Raw genomic sequence first — 16,348 nt, forward strand, 5'->3', positions numbered from 1 at the left:
GAAGGGGGAGGGGGCGGGGAGGGGGCAGCAGCCGAGAGCAAACAACTTCCCCGACGGTTTGTTTACATAGCAGGTGGACCTGCCGCCCGCCGCGGGCCGCTCTGGCGGGGACCGGCCGGGGGAGGCGCGGCCCGGAGCGGGGCACGGCCCGGATCGGGGCACGGCCCAGCGCGTCCAGCCGCACTTGTGTTTTTTTTTGTTGTTGCCATCCCCCCTCCGCTGCTCCCCCCCCGCATTATTAGCACTTCTGTGCAGGCCACTCCGCGATCATGTGAGGGCTTCCTCTTCACTCCCCTTTCTCCAAAGGAGTCGGTGTGTGCAGCGGCGGTTTTTTCCTTTTTTTTTTTTCCTTTTTTTTTTTTTTTTTTTTTTTTTGCATTCCCAACCAAACACATACACAGAGGCGGCACACTCCGCACACGGGTGGACCCCCACGCCGGGGGAGGGAGCGCGGCACCGCCAGCGCCAGGCAGCGCCAGCCGGCGGGAGGGCGTGAGGTAGCGCCGCCGCTCCGCGCCCGCGGAAGGGCCCCGCACCGCCCCCGGCCCGCGCGTCCCGGCGGCGGCTCCGCCCGCAGAGACTTTGCATGTGCGCGCAGAGGCGCGCGGCTCCTCTCGCCCTTTCTCTCGGTGTCCCCTCGCCGGGACGCCCCGCGCAGTGTCTCCTCCCGGTAAGTGCTACCCCCGTCCGCCCCCCCCCCCACCCGTCCTCTCCTCCCCCCGCTCCTCGGTGTGACTTTGCTGCTTCCACCCGCGCTAACGCCCCCCCCCCCCGCCTCCCGCCGCCGCCGCTCACTGACTTGCCGCCGCCGCGGGAAAGTTTGGCCGCGACCGGCGCGGCCGCTGGAGTGACATGTGTCAGGTCTCCCGGCACTCGGGGGCACCGCTCCCAAAAAATGCACCGCGGCGGGGGGTTGTGGCGGGGGGGGCTCGGTGGCAGAAGGCTGTTTGTACTGCGGCCGAAGTTTGGGCTGTGCCTGACTAACCCGGCAGAGTGGACCGGCGGCGGGAGAGGGGCAGCAGCCGCCCCCAAATCTCCCGGGGCGGCCGCGGCTGGGAGCGCAGGACCGGGTCGGCAGGGCCACCCTCCCGCCGCGCAGGGCCGCGGTGTCCGCGCCCCCCGCCTCCCCCCTGCGTAATTAAAGCAAACAACCTGTAGTCTCGGCGTACGAGAAGTGCGAGGCGGGGAGGGCTCGGGGCTGGGTTTCTAAAGGGAGCGTGTGCCCAAGAGGCTCGGCCGCCTGTGGCTCGCCTCCCCCTGTGAAGTTTTGGGGTTTTTTTTCTCCTTTTTAAAAATTTTGTTCTTTTTAATTTCATCCCTTCCCGAAACCTCCCCAGCAGACAGCTCGGGTGAAGAAACGTGTCACGTTTCTCCTTTGTGTGCTCTCTGCCTGCCTGCCGGAGGGAGAGGCGCAGCCCCCCAGCCCCCGCCTCTCCTCCCGGCCGCCTCCTCCGGGCGCCCCGCGCCGCCGGGCCCCGGGGCGCCCCCGCTGGCCCGGGCGGGGAAGCGCAGGGCCGCGCCGCGGAGAGCCGCTGCCTCCCGGCACTCTGCCCTGCGCGGGGAACAGCATGTCGCCCACCCTCTCCATCTTTCGCTTGCACCCCCCTCCCCCCAAAAACAGACAAAAAGAAGCCTAAACCCAAGGATTAATAAATAATGCTGTTAGAGCTGCGGAGTTCCGGAGGCTGCCTCCGTGGCTGGTGCGTGGGGGCTTTCTCTTGAAATTCAAGAGGACTGAGAGACCTGGAAAGTTTTGAAAGTTTAATCTTGAGGAGAGAGGAGAGGCAGCCAGCCCGTGGCTGTGAGGCGTGCTGGGCTTTGCTTCTGCAGTCGGGAGCGCCGGGGCAGAGGGAGGAGGGCAGGGCGAGCGCGGTGTCTGCTCGCTCCGCTCTCTGCCGCGCACCCGCAGCGCGCCAGGCGCGGGATGCGCAGGCTGCATAGATCTCGGCATGCCTTAACCTACTGGGAAGCCGTTTGCCATCCGTCTTGAGTTTGCCTGGCCAAGGTAAAGACAGTGCGTGAGACGTTTCTACTCTCTTTCCCGCAGTTGGGCTGGTGTGATGTTGAGGAGGTTGCGGGCCGGTTTCCCGGCACAGCCCCTGGCCGTGCTCTGCTGAGGTCCCAGGATGGGGTTTCTGGCGGCCGGGCAGAGCCTGGGCTACGGGCAGGCAGTCAGTGCAGGCAGGGAAACAGTAATTTGAAACTTAAGAGAATATTCCCGACAGAAAGCAGACTGCTGGTGTATTCTCAGGGGAAAAATAAATTAAAAAGCAACCACCCGAAATTTAGCATCATCTGTACGTAGATAGCGCAGAGCTACAGATGGAAGAACATGCAGTGATCCCTACCGGGGAATCACTTCTATTTTTAAAGAAGCCGTGTTTGTGTATGTACCCTTTTTACAGACAGAAACATAGAAGTTGCCCTTCAAAGAGGATTTCCCCTGGTCTTTTTTTTCCCTTCATGGAAGCCCCTATCCAGAACTCATGCAAGTCAGTGGGAATCTTTCCATTGACATGAGTAGGAATCTCTCCGTTGACTCAATGGGCTTGGATCAGGCCCTTGGAAATTTAGTTACAAACGTGGGACTAGAAGTTGCGCTATGTGTCTGTATACACACAGTAATTTGTGGGGGGAAAAAAGGAGTCAGAGACAAAAGTTTAAGAGATTTTGTCAGGTTGATTTTTTTTTCCTGTGCTAGGTAATTTAAAACTATTAAGGAAAAACATTGCTGCTAGTAGTATTACTCTAAAGAAAGTATGATAAATTATTAAATCAGTTTCTCTAATGCTATACTAAACCCTTTTGAGTTGAGATACAGATTTTAGTGTTCAAATTAGTATTTATTTTTAATTTAAGGTTTTCCTGACTATAATAATTTTATTAAATATAGATATTGAAAAGATCCCTGTTTTGTAGTAATTTGCTATTTTAATGTAGTTTTTACAAAATGGTAGTGTTCTGTAGCATTTTTGTATACATAAATAATTCATTTAACTACTCAAAATAGTAGATTACTAAATGGTTGAGGGAGAGGAAAGAATGTTTCAAATACAGCATTTTGAAAACATACAGTAACTTTAATACCAATTGATAGGTCATTCAGTGACACATAAAAGATATGTAATTAGACATTCTATTTTATTTTGTTAACATACAGCACCTTTAATACACAGCTTCACTGAGGCCTTGTTGGTGTAGGCTTTAAGATGTAACAGTGACCTTACTAGGAAGCTTACCCAGAATCAATTGTATAAATGTTTGGGTATTCCTTTGTTTTTAGTTTAATCTCGGTGACTGTTACCTTCTGTCACAAGATCTTTGCTACAGTGAAGTGTTTATAAGGTTTGAGAGAGCAAAAAAGCCTAAATGTTTTTTAGCTTTCTCTTCAGTGTAGATTTGTGGAAAATTACTGAAGAGTTTTTTCGAGTGTGAGTAAAAGAGGTAAATATGTATATAAAGTTCAGGATATTTTAATTAGTGAATACATTTTACTATGTTAAAGATGCTCTAGGGTTTGTACAATAGCCAGGTGTTGAGTTTCATAGGGTTTTGAAGTGACTGATTTTTTTCTGGTAATCATCTGTTGCATATACATTTTTTAAATGCCTTCTGTAATAGAATGCATCAAAATGAACATTTTAAGATTAACGTTGTATTTGCTTAGAAACATGTCATTCAGACTCCAGTATATTTTTAGCGAAGTTTTGTCGGACTTGAATGTATTTTAAAAATTGCTGTAGTATAAGCTTTTTTTTTTTTTTTTTTTTTTTCTTTTTTTCCTCTGGACTGATTTACATGAGCTAGAATAAGCTTTTTATATTTTGAGGAATATACCTGATTCAGCATTGCATGCACAGGATTTATTCAAGGCTAGTGGGCTGAAAACAATAGAAAACTTCTGAGATGTGATCTGTGTTGTGGCAGTGTTTTGCTAAGTGCCATTGAAAATGTCACTTAACCTCTTTATTTTTCATCATCAACATATGAGAGCTGGTATTAATCTATCTTTCTGGTAGGGTGATTAATTAATGTTTCTTGAACACCGAGTACTCTTTTGTTCCATTTCTATTTTTATCAGGTTTATTTTTGAGAAATTAAATTCTGATAGTGGTTGAAAAAGAATCGTTCATGGGAGTCATCATGTTTTTTCTTTGTGAGTCAGATCATGAAGAGGTCACTTGCTTGTTGTATTTGAAAATGATTTAGGACATAGGCCACTGAGAAGTACCAATGGAATTATTTCAACTAGAGAAAATTGCAAATCACAATCAAACTGAAAAATGTTATCAATTTTGTTGCAAAATAATATTTTTAGTACACTCAAACTGATTACTCTTTTAAAATTTTGTGACAGTTAATGGGTCTAGAAGTAACACAAATTATCTGTTTTCTTTTTCACAGCCACTGCAGCATACCGCTCAACTAATCCTTATTAGAAGAAATACTTGTCATTTAGATTCCCATTCCCTGTCCTGTTTTGACTAGAGATCTTTCTTGATTCTATGTGTAAATTAGTGGCACCAGAAAAACTGAATTAAAAAGATTAAATTATAGGAAAGATTAGCTGTAATAAACTAACCTCTATAAATAAATCTTAAAATTCCAATTATATATGTAATTGTTAGTTGTTTGGAGGTTTTCTTCCACATATGGTCCTTCACAGACTGATCATACTTACCTTATTGTAATGATTTCCAAGGGTAGTTTTAAATTTCAAAACTTCTAGATTTGCATAAAAGCAAGGAGCAGCCCCACAAGCATAATTTAACACTGATCTTTTTTCTTCCTCCTTTCTGATGCTCTCAGTATTTTCATCATACTTGCTACTTTGTAATATCTTCCAAAATGTTTACTGCAAACTAGAGGTGGCGTCTATCATTTGGTGCAAGATTTGCATCTGTTTTGGTTTTCTGCTTTTTTGTTTTTTTTTCCCCTGCTGTGTTTGTGTTTTAAGGGCAAGACTGTGTTTTCTGTCAGAAAGCTGGATTTCAAAGTGCCAGCAGTAGCTTGCCTGTGCTGTCATCACTGAAGTAGCTGAAAATAATCTTTTTAATGAACAGTTGCTACGATGATTATTGATTCACCAAAGTGTAGTTTGGGATGGTGTTAGAAAGTAAAGTTTGAACTCTGAAGAGTGAGTTATGTGTGGGATTGTGTTTAATATCATGATTTCACTTGCTGTTCTAAGGAAATGGAAATTAAAACATTAAGCACATCGCATTATACTATTAACTATCTTAAGTCTTTTTAGTAAATTGTAGAAGTTGTTGAGCAGGAGGATGAAGAACACTGTAGGCTTAACTTTTCATCCTTTTAGTTAGTTATTGCTTCTTCCTGCAAATAGCGATCACACGTCTGTAGCTGGAAAGGGTTTCGCTGCAGTTTGTTTCTTACTTAAATATGCATGTCAGGCTGGCTGCTGAGGGTAGAGCCGATTCCCTTGGATACCGGGAGCTGCACGCTCGACGTGCCCCAAGTGTGGGTGTCTCTTCTGCTCCGTGGCAGAGGGCTTCTCTGTGGCTGGAGGTAACGCAGATGACTTTTGAATTGATCTGGCTGTGATTGATTAGGGAACAACAGGTTTAAGGGACTGGCAGCACCTTCAGTCAGCATGGAGAGGGGACATTTTCTGCCCTGTCCTCCCCTGCCTGCCTCCCCGCTGCCGTGTGATAGCCCTTCTGGGGTGGAAGAAGTGATTACAGATCTCCATCGTAAAACCTGAGCCCTCTTTGAGGTTCACAGGCTGGCTTTGACATACCTGTGGAACTTACTTGTTTAGCAAGAGACTTTGATCTTGCTCCTTCCTATGGGCAGCAGGTACTGAAGGTGGGTGGTGGGGTGTCTCTGTTTGGAAAAGGCACCAGCCCATTGGTGGTTGCAGGGTCCACAGAGACACTGCAGATCCTTTGCTCAGTGAGCTGGTCTGATGCATCTCTGCTGTGCATCAGACCACGGCTGCAAATTGCATCCAATTAAGTATTTCTATAAATTGCTGATCTCAGTCCTGTTTCAGCTGGTTTGCCTCCAGGATGTTGTGAGGATGACTGAGATTCCAGCGAGCCTGTGCCAACCTTGTCCCTGTGGGAGATACTCTTTGCTATTGGGTCCAAAATTGGAAATTCTTTTGAAGAGTGGCATTTTGAGGCTAGGTGGTGTATCATTATTGATAAGTAGAAAGTTGCTGGGTTTTTCTAAGCATAGTATTTCTTTGGCTAAATATTTACGTTTTAATGAAGAATTACCTATACCTTTTAAGACTGGTGTTTTGTTGAAAGAAGATACATGATCCTATTGGAATAATTTAATTTTTCTCTCATAATGCACTGTATATTTTGCAACTTTGGTCAGAATTTCTCTCTTAAGTAAACTTAAATACTGAGTTACTAAATTTCCATCTTCTTTGTTTCAACTTAAACCAACATGATACATATTTTAAAAAGATTAATTATGTATTGGTGTAATTGGAATGTATGTATTTGACATTGTTTGACAAATTACGTTTTTGACACATGTATGTGTTAAAACAGTAAGATCTTGGTGGATATACCATTGTGATTTTGGTGATCTGTCCTTTGACGGAAGGAAGGAGAATGGCTGTAAAAGTGTCATGTGTTACGTTGCTTCTCTAACAGGGCCAAATAGGATAATTCAGTCTGTAAAGTAAAGAACTTGCACAGACAAATACTCTGAGTTGCCAAGTTATTTCAGGCATAATACTATGCTAAGGATCTATCAGATGTTGATTTGGAATTTGCCAAGGAATGGTGAAAAAATTTAAAAAGAGGTGAACATCAATGAACACCATTTAAACTTTGCTATTTGGTCAGTGCTAAGCCTTTATGTGGAAAAGTTACTCTCATTTTATGTTGTTGATTTCTCTTTTAGCAGCTCTCATTATTAGTGTTAAGGAGGCACATTGTTCTCCTAGAATTGTAACCCATCTAGTAAAAGAACTGGTGAGCAATACCTGTGTGATAAACCTGTAGCTGACATTTAACTGCTTGGAAATTAGATCAGAAACTGGGACGTTTTTCCATGTGCTAATAAGGTGGAGGAAATTTTAAGGGTGAATGGTGGGAAGCCATGAAGGGATGTGGAAAGGTGTGGGACAGGACACAAACAATGGAGAGTTGGCGAGTGCTGTGGAAAGAGGCCAGAGGCAGCCCATGGTGGAGCAGGAGGCAGGGAAGGTGCGAGCGGCACTGCCGGGAGGTGGGCAGCTGCTCAGAGAATGGGGGCTCAGGGTCACAGGAGCAATAGTGGTGTGATTTGTATTTGGTGCTTGATATGGGAAATAGATTTTTCACTTGATTTAGGGGAATAAATAATTAACTTTTTGCATGCTGGCATTGCGTATGCAGTCAGGCACAGTCCTGGCAGGCACAGGGGTTATGGCAGTTTGCACTGGCCACAGTTGATTGAGGCTGTTGAGCGGTGTAAGCTATTTTTAAAATACTAGATTTTATTAATTCTAGTGTGTGTCTGTGGAAACTTACTTATTAGTTGTTGCATTGAAAATTGATTTTTAATTACTGCAAATCAAAGTATTACTTTCTCAGTGTAGCAGAGGACAGACAGAGCTCTTTGAAGATAAAGGGGAAGAAAAGTGTGTAGAAAACAGAGGCTAGTATCTTTTAGAGTAATTGAAATATTTATGATTCAGTGCACTTCTCTGTGAGAGAATACAGACAGGATTGTGGTTTCATTACAGTACTTACAGTATTTTCATGACCTAAAAATGAAAACAAAAAAACCTAATGTAGTCAGGTGTGCATAGACTGCAGAGAGATGCCTAGCTGGTGAACTGTTATGTTTTTCACTTGTGTCAACATGTTTTCATCTTTTTAGAAGGACATATTTAATTCAATAAGGAATAAATTATTATGGTGAACGTAAGAGGAAGGGTGCTGAGGACTCCTTGATAAGTAGTAAAAATCATTCCTGGCTGAAAATCAATCAGTGGAATATATGGGTGCTAAAACTGTAAAAATATTAGGATGGTACTTTGCTGAAGATCATGAAATGCCTTCACGCAGAAATTCATTCAGACTCATTTGTTACCAGTCTTGAATGCATTTAAATTACTTTTAATGTTGTGATGATGCCTGTAAATTGTTCTCGGTGCACAATAAGTGTCAGCGTACATTGAAGAATGCATATGGTCACTGATTCAACAGATAACTGTATTGAATATACAGAAGAAGTTTCACAGTGTCATAAATCCTTGCACATTCTTTTGCTTAAGAAAAGGAATTAAGTGTATTGTGATGGAAGCTGACATATTTGGTATTTAATTCTATGTTAAGCGATGGACTTCTCGTAAAAGAGTTAAAGGCATGTTTAGCATTGGATGGGTTGACCAGTATTCCTGGGCTTCTGGTTTTTATTGACCAGGAAGGAGCGCGAAGTATACCTGAGTAACCAGAAATTTGTATCTTGTGAACTGTGACATGGCAACCTTTTCAAAATGTTAGTTGAGGGTTTTCTTGTTGGGTTTTTTGGCTTTGTATCTGGAAGCCAGGTCATGCTTTCAAGTCACAAAGAAGCCAGGAGGTTGCTAAAACTGCCGGAGGGATTCTCCTTGGAAGGAACTGACAATGCTGGAGGGTGGCTTTGTCAAAGTACAGAATGTATTTTAAAGGTTGTTGGTTGGAAAATCTGCCCCTGAAAAAATGAGGGGAGGGTGCTCCTAGACAAGGTTTGAGTTCCTTTCCAGACTGAGCATGGGTTGTGGCATTGGTGTCTTGCCCTTACGCAGCAGCTGAAGTGGTTATGGGGTCCGGGCAGTGCTTGGACTGGCAGTGGGGTCTGGACTGGTGTGTGATGGAGCAGCTCGATCTGCTGGTGACAACCTGCTGCCCAGTAGGACTCCTGGCTCAGACTGAACTCTGGTGACACACAGGTGCCCTTCTTGCAGCTTGACCTGTCTCGTGCTTCAGGAGATGATGCATTTGAAAGGATGTCCACATACTTGGGTTGAAAATTTTCTCCCAAGGCCTTTAGCCCTGTTCCCGAATTTTCTGAAGTTGATATGAAGACTCCTTCTTTAGGCTTAGGCACAGAGGTTTGTTGATGTTTTGAATGTGTTTATATGTTCATGTGCAAAACCAGTTTCTGAGGTTGAGAAGTTACTTAGCTGCTTTTCAAAGCCAACTAAACTGGGGCTGGTCATTGAGTGCTTGTCTGTATTTAAGCCAAATTCAAGTGTTTTCAGTTTTTGTTCAATACAGATTCTTACACTACCTGTTAATAGCCTCTGAGCAAGCACTAAGATGAAAAACCCGTATTCAAAGTAAGTATTTAAATACTTTTAAAGAGTTCAATTTAGTCAGTAAATTAATCTTAAAGAGTACAGCAGTCAGGTACATCACTGGTGTTTTATGAGGAAGCTAGTGCATAGAAGATTAACATGCATACTTGTTTTTAATCAGTTGTGTCCAGCCCAATAAGCCAGGTATGACTGTTGGCTGTTGCGTGCTGCATAATCAGTACTACTGTGCATGTGCAGCGAGTCTGGCACTTCCCAGGAACTTTGGGCTTGCAACATAGTGGATGAATACTGTTTATTTGCTACATATTCCTCTAAAAAAGGATGTGGCCACAGGTTGGACCTTGCTCTCATTTCTTGAGACTCTTCCTCTCCCTTAGTATTTGGTTATTGCATGAGGGGTGAATGATTGTCAAGTCTGAGAAAAGTGGTGGATGGAAAAACTAAATGATAACTTGACTGGTCCTCCTGAGTTGCAGGCTGGGCACGTGTACTTTAAATCTTTGTGTGATTCAATAGAAGAATACATACATATTACTCAGTTCTGTGTAAAAATGGAACCTACTATCCTGGACTTCACTAGAGTGCTAGTTTAACCTCTGTTGCAGTACATATCTTCAGTAACTGGAATTGAATTTTAAACTTAAACAGTTAGCCTTATTATACATAGGCATCTCTACATTTTGTGAATCAATAGCGCTTATATCAAAACCTCTAATTATATTACTGTATCATTTGCAAATAGTTTTTTAATTACTCTTCTGTTCCAAGTGCCTGCCATTTGAGTCTTTGTTGTTATCACTGAATTACTAGGAGAACAGGAATACAGTATTTTTTCAAGTCACTGTTAGGCATGTGAATTTGCTCCAGATTCAGTTATCAACAAAATTTCCTTTAGCTGAATTTCTCTTCATCTGAGTCACAGATAAATGGGAGCAGGATGTGACCACAGACTATTAAAACTGTCTTTCTCGTTGTCACCTGCAATATTACCATAATTGGAACTAAGGAGTCTGCAGTTGCACAATATTTATGTTGCAATCCAAACTGACACTGCCTGGAATGCTTCGGTAGCAAAACAAGACACAGACCCGAGTCTCGCGCTGCGTGCCGACGAGTGAGCAAGCTGCTCCTCCTGGGGACTTCCTCCAGTGGGGAGACCCCCTGGGCCCCCTGCTTTGCCACGGGCTGGGGGGACCATTCTGGACCACTCCATTCTGGAGTGCTCAGACTCTGGCTGCAGAGAGCGGTGGCTTGTGGCATGTGTAGGTGACTCTGGGTCAGGCTGCAAGAATGGCTGCTTTGCTAAGTTGCGGGCCTGTGGTAAGAGATTGCTTCTTGAGGCCTTCTGGTTGGGATGGGCTCTTTTTTGTTTCTTTTTGCTCCTGACACTTAAGGGGTCTCTTCGTCAGGAGGCGTTGTTTGGAACAAATGCTTGCGATGTTTCCTTTGTTGAATGGAAATAGTTAGTCACCATCCAGTGTCACCTTTACTGCTCAGATCGCTGTATGCACAGTGAAAATAATGTTTTGCTTTGCTGCTGCCCTGGTAGGCTCTGCAACAGCTGATGAACTTGATCTATTACTCCTGGCCTTCGCTGGGAACACAGTATGGTATATTTGCCTTTGACTGACACACTTAAGATCTATGATCATGAGGTATCTGGTCAACTTTTCAAGCCTTTACCTTTAGCATTACCTTTAACCCCTCGGGGAGCAGCTGCTTGCAGCATTTAAAGGATGGCAGGGGGTTTTATAGCAGAGATTTGAGTCAGCAAGACTTGTGCTAACTCTTGCTGAAGATATGAAATACAATTTGTAGCTTATAATTGCTGCCTAATATGATCTTGGACCCTTACTTAAAATCCATTTAACTGATACTGTACTTTCTTTATAAGGTTATTATTGGGAGCTAACCTTTTCTTGTGTTGTGGCTAAACGTACAATGTATTAAGGGTGTTTTTTAATGTGTTTAAGAGTTGGAAGATGTGTTAGAGGTAACCTTTATACAGAGAGTTTTATATGGTTGTCGTAAGGAGAGCGATATTAAAATCCTGAACATTAGTACCTTCTGAATGTAATTTGTTCTCATTGTATTTTGTACGTGCCTGCTAGCGGAAGGTGGTATAGTATATTGAGAAAAAATGTTTTGTTCTCCAGTATCTTTCTTACTGATAATTATTAACATAGTGCAAATTACTGTCTCCAGAAAGTTTTTGTACTTCTGTACAAAAATTCAAAAAAGCATATAGGATACGACAGAGAAATCACAATTCTTTCTTTTTCTGCTTTTCAAGTAAAGCAACCAAAACTAAACCTTAGATTTTAGGCACAAGATTGAAAGCCTCCCAGAAGTCTTTACTTTGCTGTTTATCTCTTTAATGGGCATGGCCCATGTCTGCTTGAGGTCACTAGAGATCACAATATTATAATAGATTTAAAGATTAGTTTTTATGAATAACAAGTGGTGGCACTTTTGCTCATATCTGTGGATATTAGTTTGTAGGCCTTTGTCTGCTTTATAGAAATGGGTGCTTGTTTAGGGTTGTAAGTTAAAATTGAGTGTTTTTCCTACTTTTTTTTACCAGATACCTAAGTGTATGTTTAGAATTTGGTGTACATGGAAGGGATTTCAGAACTTATCTCCCTGCACCCCTTTGGGAATTGATGTAAACAGTGGTGAAGGTAATGAAGTTGCATACCTGAAAGGGGGTCAGGAAAAAAAATAAAGAACAGAGTGCTTAAGCAGAGGAAGATGAATGTCATAGTTGTGGACTGGCTCTTTTTGGATTTGTATTTTCTTTCCCCAGTTAGTTTAGAGGCCTCTTTTCCCACTGTGTAGCCTTTCTTTTTCTTACCTTCTTTTCTATTTTTTCCACTTTTACATTTCCCTTTCCTTTTGCCTCAAGGGGGCATTGTGGACTGAAGAGGGTTGCAGATTTTGCACATGTCAGGCTCTCTCCTGTAACTACAAAATACTTGCTTTTTTATGTTCAGTAAACTGTTGTTGGGTGAACATAGCAATAGGGATGTAGTGGGCCAGAACAGCCTTATGAGAAGGAAACATTTTTTTATCTTAAGTAGGTGGGGAAGGGGGCAGCAGTCATGGATCATGAGGATAAAATCAGCTGTTTTAACATTGAAGAATGATGATCATGCAGACAAAGTGCCATCCTAAAATTTATAAGTATAGTTCTTGGCTCAGATGTAGACCTCTCATGGAACTTTATGATAGAGTTGCTTAATCTCTGTGCAGTAAAGATAAATTCATTAATGGTTATGAGGTGTTGATATAATTAAATAGAGAATGCCAGTAAATTGCTTTCTGACACTCAATGACTGTAAACTCTGATCTTCTAATTTAATCTGTCTACCACTTCCCATTCACTTGCTGAAAGGCTTTGGAGACTGAGAAAGTATCCCTACTGCAGGCACAGTAGCTGAGAGAACTAAGTTGGATTCTCTAAAGGGAAATCCTTGGATGAGGGTTGGAAATGTTTCCTTAAGATAAGTTAAGACTGTATGGACAAAGGAGAGCAGAAACAGAATGTTGTATTTTCTGTCATGTTCAGAGAGTACTGTGTTTCTCACTAACTGCCTGGATTTTGCACTGGTTTCTGATAGCCCTGACACAGAAGAAAAATTAAGAGGCTAATGACCTGATGAAAGAGATACTGTCTAAACGAGAGAAATCAGCTAAAGCCATTTCTTTTGGTGGTGGTGTAGTATTGCTCACATATGGCTTTTTGGTTGGTCTAAACAAATGTTATCATCCTCTCAGTAGATGCTGCATTTTCCTTGTGAATTATTTAAATGTGTGCAGAAATTATTTCTGAGAGAATTTACGTAACTCTGAAATTAGCCTTTCACACAAAGGATAGTTTTACAGCATGAGGCAAATGTTCACTTTACATGTTTAACCTGAGCTCTTAATAGAAATGCATGGGAAAATACAGTCTTCAGGAGCATGCCATTGCTTTGTCTTGGTAGGCTGTTTCTTCATGCAGAGTATTCCTCATCTAATGCTCCATTTTCTGTTAATTTGCTTTATACTGTACCAAGGTACAACTGCAGTGTAATCCTTTGAGCTCTAAGATGGATTTGAGTCATGCTGGAGGTGGACAAGAAATAGAGTAGCACAGTTGGAACAGGCAGAGTTGCTGGATTCAGTCTCTCTCTCTCCCTGGTGCTGTTTCATACACATTATTTGGGGACTTGAATGTGCTGTGCCAGAAATCTGAGGAAGGAACAGAGCTTCTCCTTTTCTGCTGTGCTGATGCATATTACTGATGAGCTCCATACTTGGCCTCCTGACAGAGGTTTCACGCGCTTTTCTAGCCATGGTCCAGCCTCACCAGAGAAGCAGCCAAAAGTACAGGACTGCAGGTGCCTGCAGACCACAAAGCTGGGATGAAGACTTCTGTGCCTGCACATAAGACCGTGATTGCTGGTGCCTCCATTGCAACAGCATTTACCACACATTTCTTCATCTCAACCAGGACAGCCCAATTCAGTAAGATTATTGGGAAATATGGAGTGTGAGTGGAAAAGGCAGGTGAAAAGAATAATATCAATGATGGCAAACCTCAGTGTTTCTTTTGACCAGCATGTTTGATACAGATTTTTAAATCCTCTGATGAGCTGAAGGGACGTGAAGCCAACAGGGTGGGGCAGTTGCTCGGAGCTTTTCTGCACATGAGCCAGGTCCACCAATAAACCATGTCCCTAAGCACCACCCAAATAATCTGTTTGCTTTAATTATAGAAAGAATGGGAATGGTTTCCTTGAAAAACTGCTGTAAGACACCTGTCTTTTTGGTATTTCCTAAGGTGTAACTCCAGGCTAAATGTGGATTTGATATTTGGAAGAATAAATCCTATTTTTGCTGGCGTGCATCAACTAGATTTCATTGTTGCAAAACCTGTGCATTTTGGTACAGCGAAAGGTGTGTGTATTGTTACGTTTGTCAGAAGATTTGAGAGAAAGTGAATTGCCTGGTATGTAAGTGTCAGTAATTAATTCTGAAATATTCTAATGCTGTAAAATAAATTCTTTAAGTCAAATTTACTTCAATATGTGTGTCTTGTAATAAAGACCCACTTAAAACCAGTTAGTAACTGTATGCAGACTGTTTTCAGCTGTACCATCCGTTTGCCACAAAACATTCTTTGCATAAATGAAAATTATGGTTTTTGATGTCCACTTGGCAAATCTGAAGCACTTATAGCAAATACAATTTCAATAAAGTTCACAGAAATAAAAAAATCCCAAAACAAGCCTGAACAAAAGCCAGCTGTTAGCTGTACTGCAAATCCATGTGTAGAATGTACTTTTGACTTGACCAGTTTGATTATTGCAATATAATATCAAAGGCATTGCTTCTTCAGCAACTGTAAAGGTAATTTAAGGCTTGCGTTTTTGTTGTTGGTGGAAAGAAGTTAAAAAAAGTGTTGCAATATGAATCTATATGTAGGGAGTAACTACATAACAAGTGTTTCTGTGTTTGGGTTGCAATTTTACCAGTTTGAAGTCTCTTAAAATTCAGTATACTTGAAATTACAATAGCCATTTCTGTGTCCATTTGCAAAGTTTTAATTTGTTTGAAGCCCTGTTGTTGATCTAGAGCTTTTACTCGTTTAAGGTTGATTAATTGCTTTTGCCACTTTTGTTTGCAGTTCAGTATAATCTCATGCAGGCTATTGTAGGTTTATTTTTTTATTTAAGCTTTTGTCAATGGTTCAGTGTGTGTATGGGATGTTAAATTTGACCACTAATAGCCTAAGTATTTAAATAAACAAATAAGATTCAAAACAATAACAAAAGACTGCAAACTGAAACAAATACTAAGGAGTGCAGATTTATTTCATGAAGCATGATCACTGCACCTGTTGTAGACACCATTGTGGAAGCTTTTCCTTTTATCAGATTTTATTTATTTAGAAAGAGAAAAAGATGATCCTGTTTTCATTCAATTATCTTTTTATTTAAGGCAGATTTAATAGAAACAAGAATAATAGGCCTATCTCTTACATTGAATAGTGTTAAAATGCATATACCTTCCCTGGTAATTACTATTCATTAAGACTCAGTACTTTTTCTTTAAAGGAGATAATTCTCTGTTATCTTACCTGTAAATCGGATGGATGAATGTTGGCATTAAAGTAACTTCATACAAAATGTAAAATATGATTCAGATATGTAGTCTAGGAGACCTGTGGCCCATCTCCTTTACCATGTTTCCTTTCAGAAAACACACTGAATGCTTGGATAAATCACATTACTCAGTGTGACCCTCACTACAAAGGATTAGCCTCTTAATGGTATTGACTTGGTTAACTTGGCCCAAGTGGGAGCCCATGGTTTCCATGTACAGGGTGGAACCCAGTCATTGCTGATGCTGCAAAAAAAGATGCCGTCACTGTTCATCTTTGGAAGTGTTTGATTATGTGATACTCTTAGAAGTAGGAACTGGGAATCCTGGTGCCTTGCATTGCTCTGCTGTGTCACAAACAGTTGTGTAGTTGACAAAAAAGCTGTGTTGTCATTACAATGGGTTTGTCTATGTAAAGGAAAACATACACTACCTCTGGGAGTTGGCAGGATACAGACATAATGGCCAGACAGGAGAGTTCTGAAATCTTAGGACAGGCTGGATTGAAAGTACTTTCAAATTAAAAAACAAAACAAAACAAAAAACCCAGGAAGAAACAGAATTCTGCTGATAATGAAAGAGTAAAGAGGAGATGGGAACTTCCATTCTTCTCCATTTTTTAAAAGACAGCAGTTAGAGTTTTTGAAATTCTGGGATTATGATGTATTTTCTTTGCTGTAGAACTGTCAGAAAATACAAAGGTTATGTCTATGCAGGCAGCTTAACTTGCTTCTAGCTCTCTGAACTGCTTTAACTCATTTCAGAGCATTAGAGCTGTAGCCCTCCTGGATAGCCGGGACAGAGCTTTGGATGAGAGCTGTGGCAGGGCATGGAATGAATGTCCTGCACAGTGGCTGGGGCTTGTCAGGGCTGAAGTGCTAAGCAAGCATGCCCCTGAAACTGTGCTGTGAGCTACCTGCATCTGGA

General features: G+C 42.1%; 1 protein-coding gene across 3 annotated transcripts in view; it reads left to right on the forward strand.

Annotated features, from left to right (window-relative positions):
* Nucleotides 1-537: 537 nt before the first annotated feature.
* The window catches only part of FOXP2 (forkhead box P2), a 422,240-nt gene continuing 406,429 nt past the window's right edge, over nt 538-16,348 (forward strand). For 2 of the 3 annotated variants that reach the window (XM_051621617.1, XM_051621633.1), the window contains exon 1: nt 539-670. The gene's annotated coding sequence lies outside the window, so the exon portion shown is untranslated. Of the gene's footprint in view, nt 671-16,348 lie in introns of all 3 variants that reach the window. The other variant, XM_051621652.1, reaches the window with a different exon arrangement.

This window comes from Apus apus, chromosome 1 (assembly GCF_020740795.1).
Source record: "Apus apus isolate bApuApu2 chromosome 1, bApuApu2.pri.cur, whole genome shotgun sequence".
Taxonomy (NCBI): Eukaryota; Metazoa; Chordata; class Aves; order Apodiformes; family Apodidae; genus Apus; species Apus apus.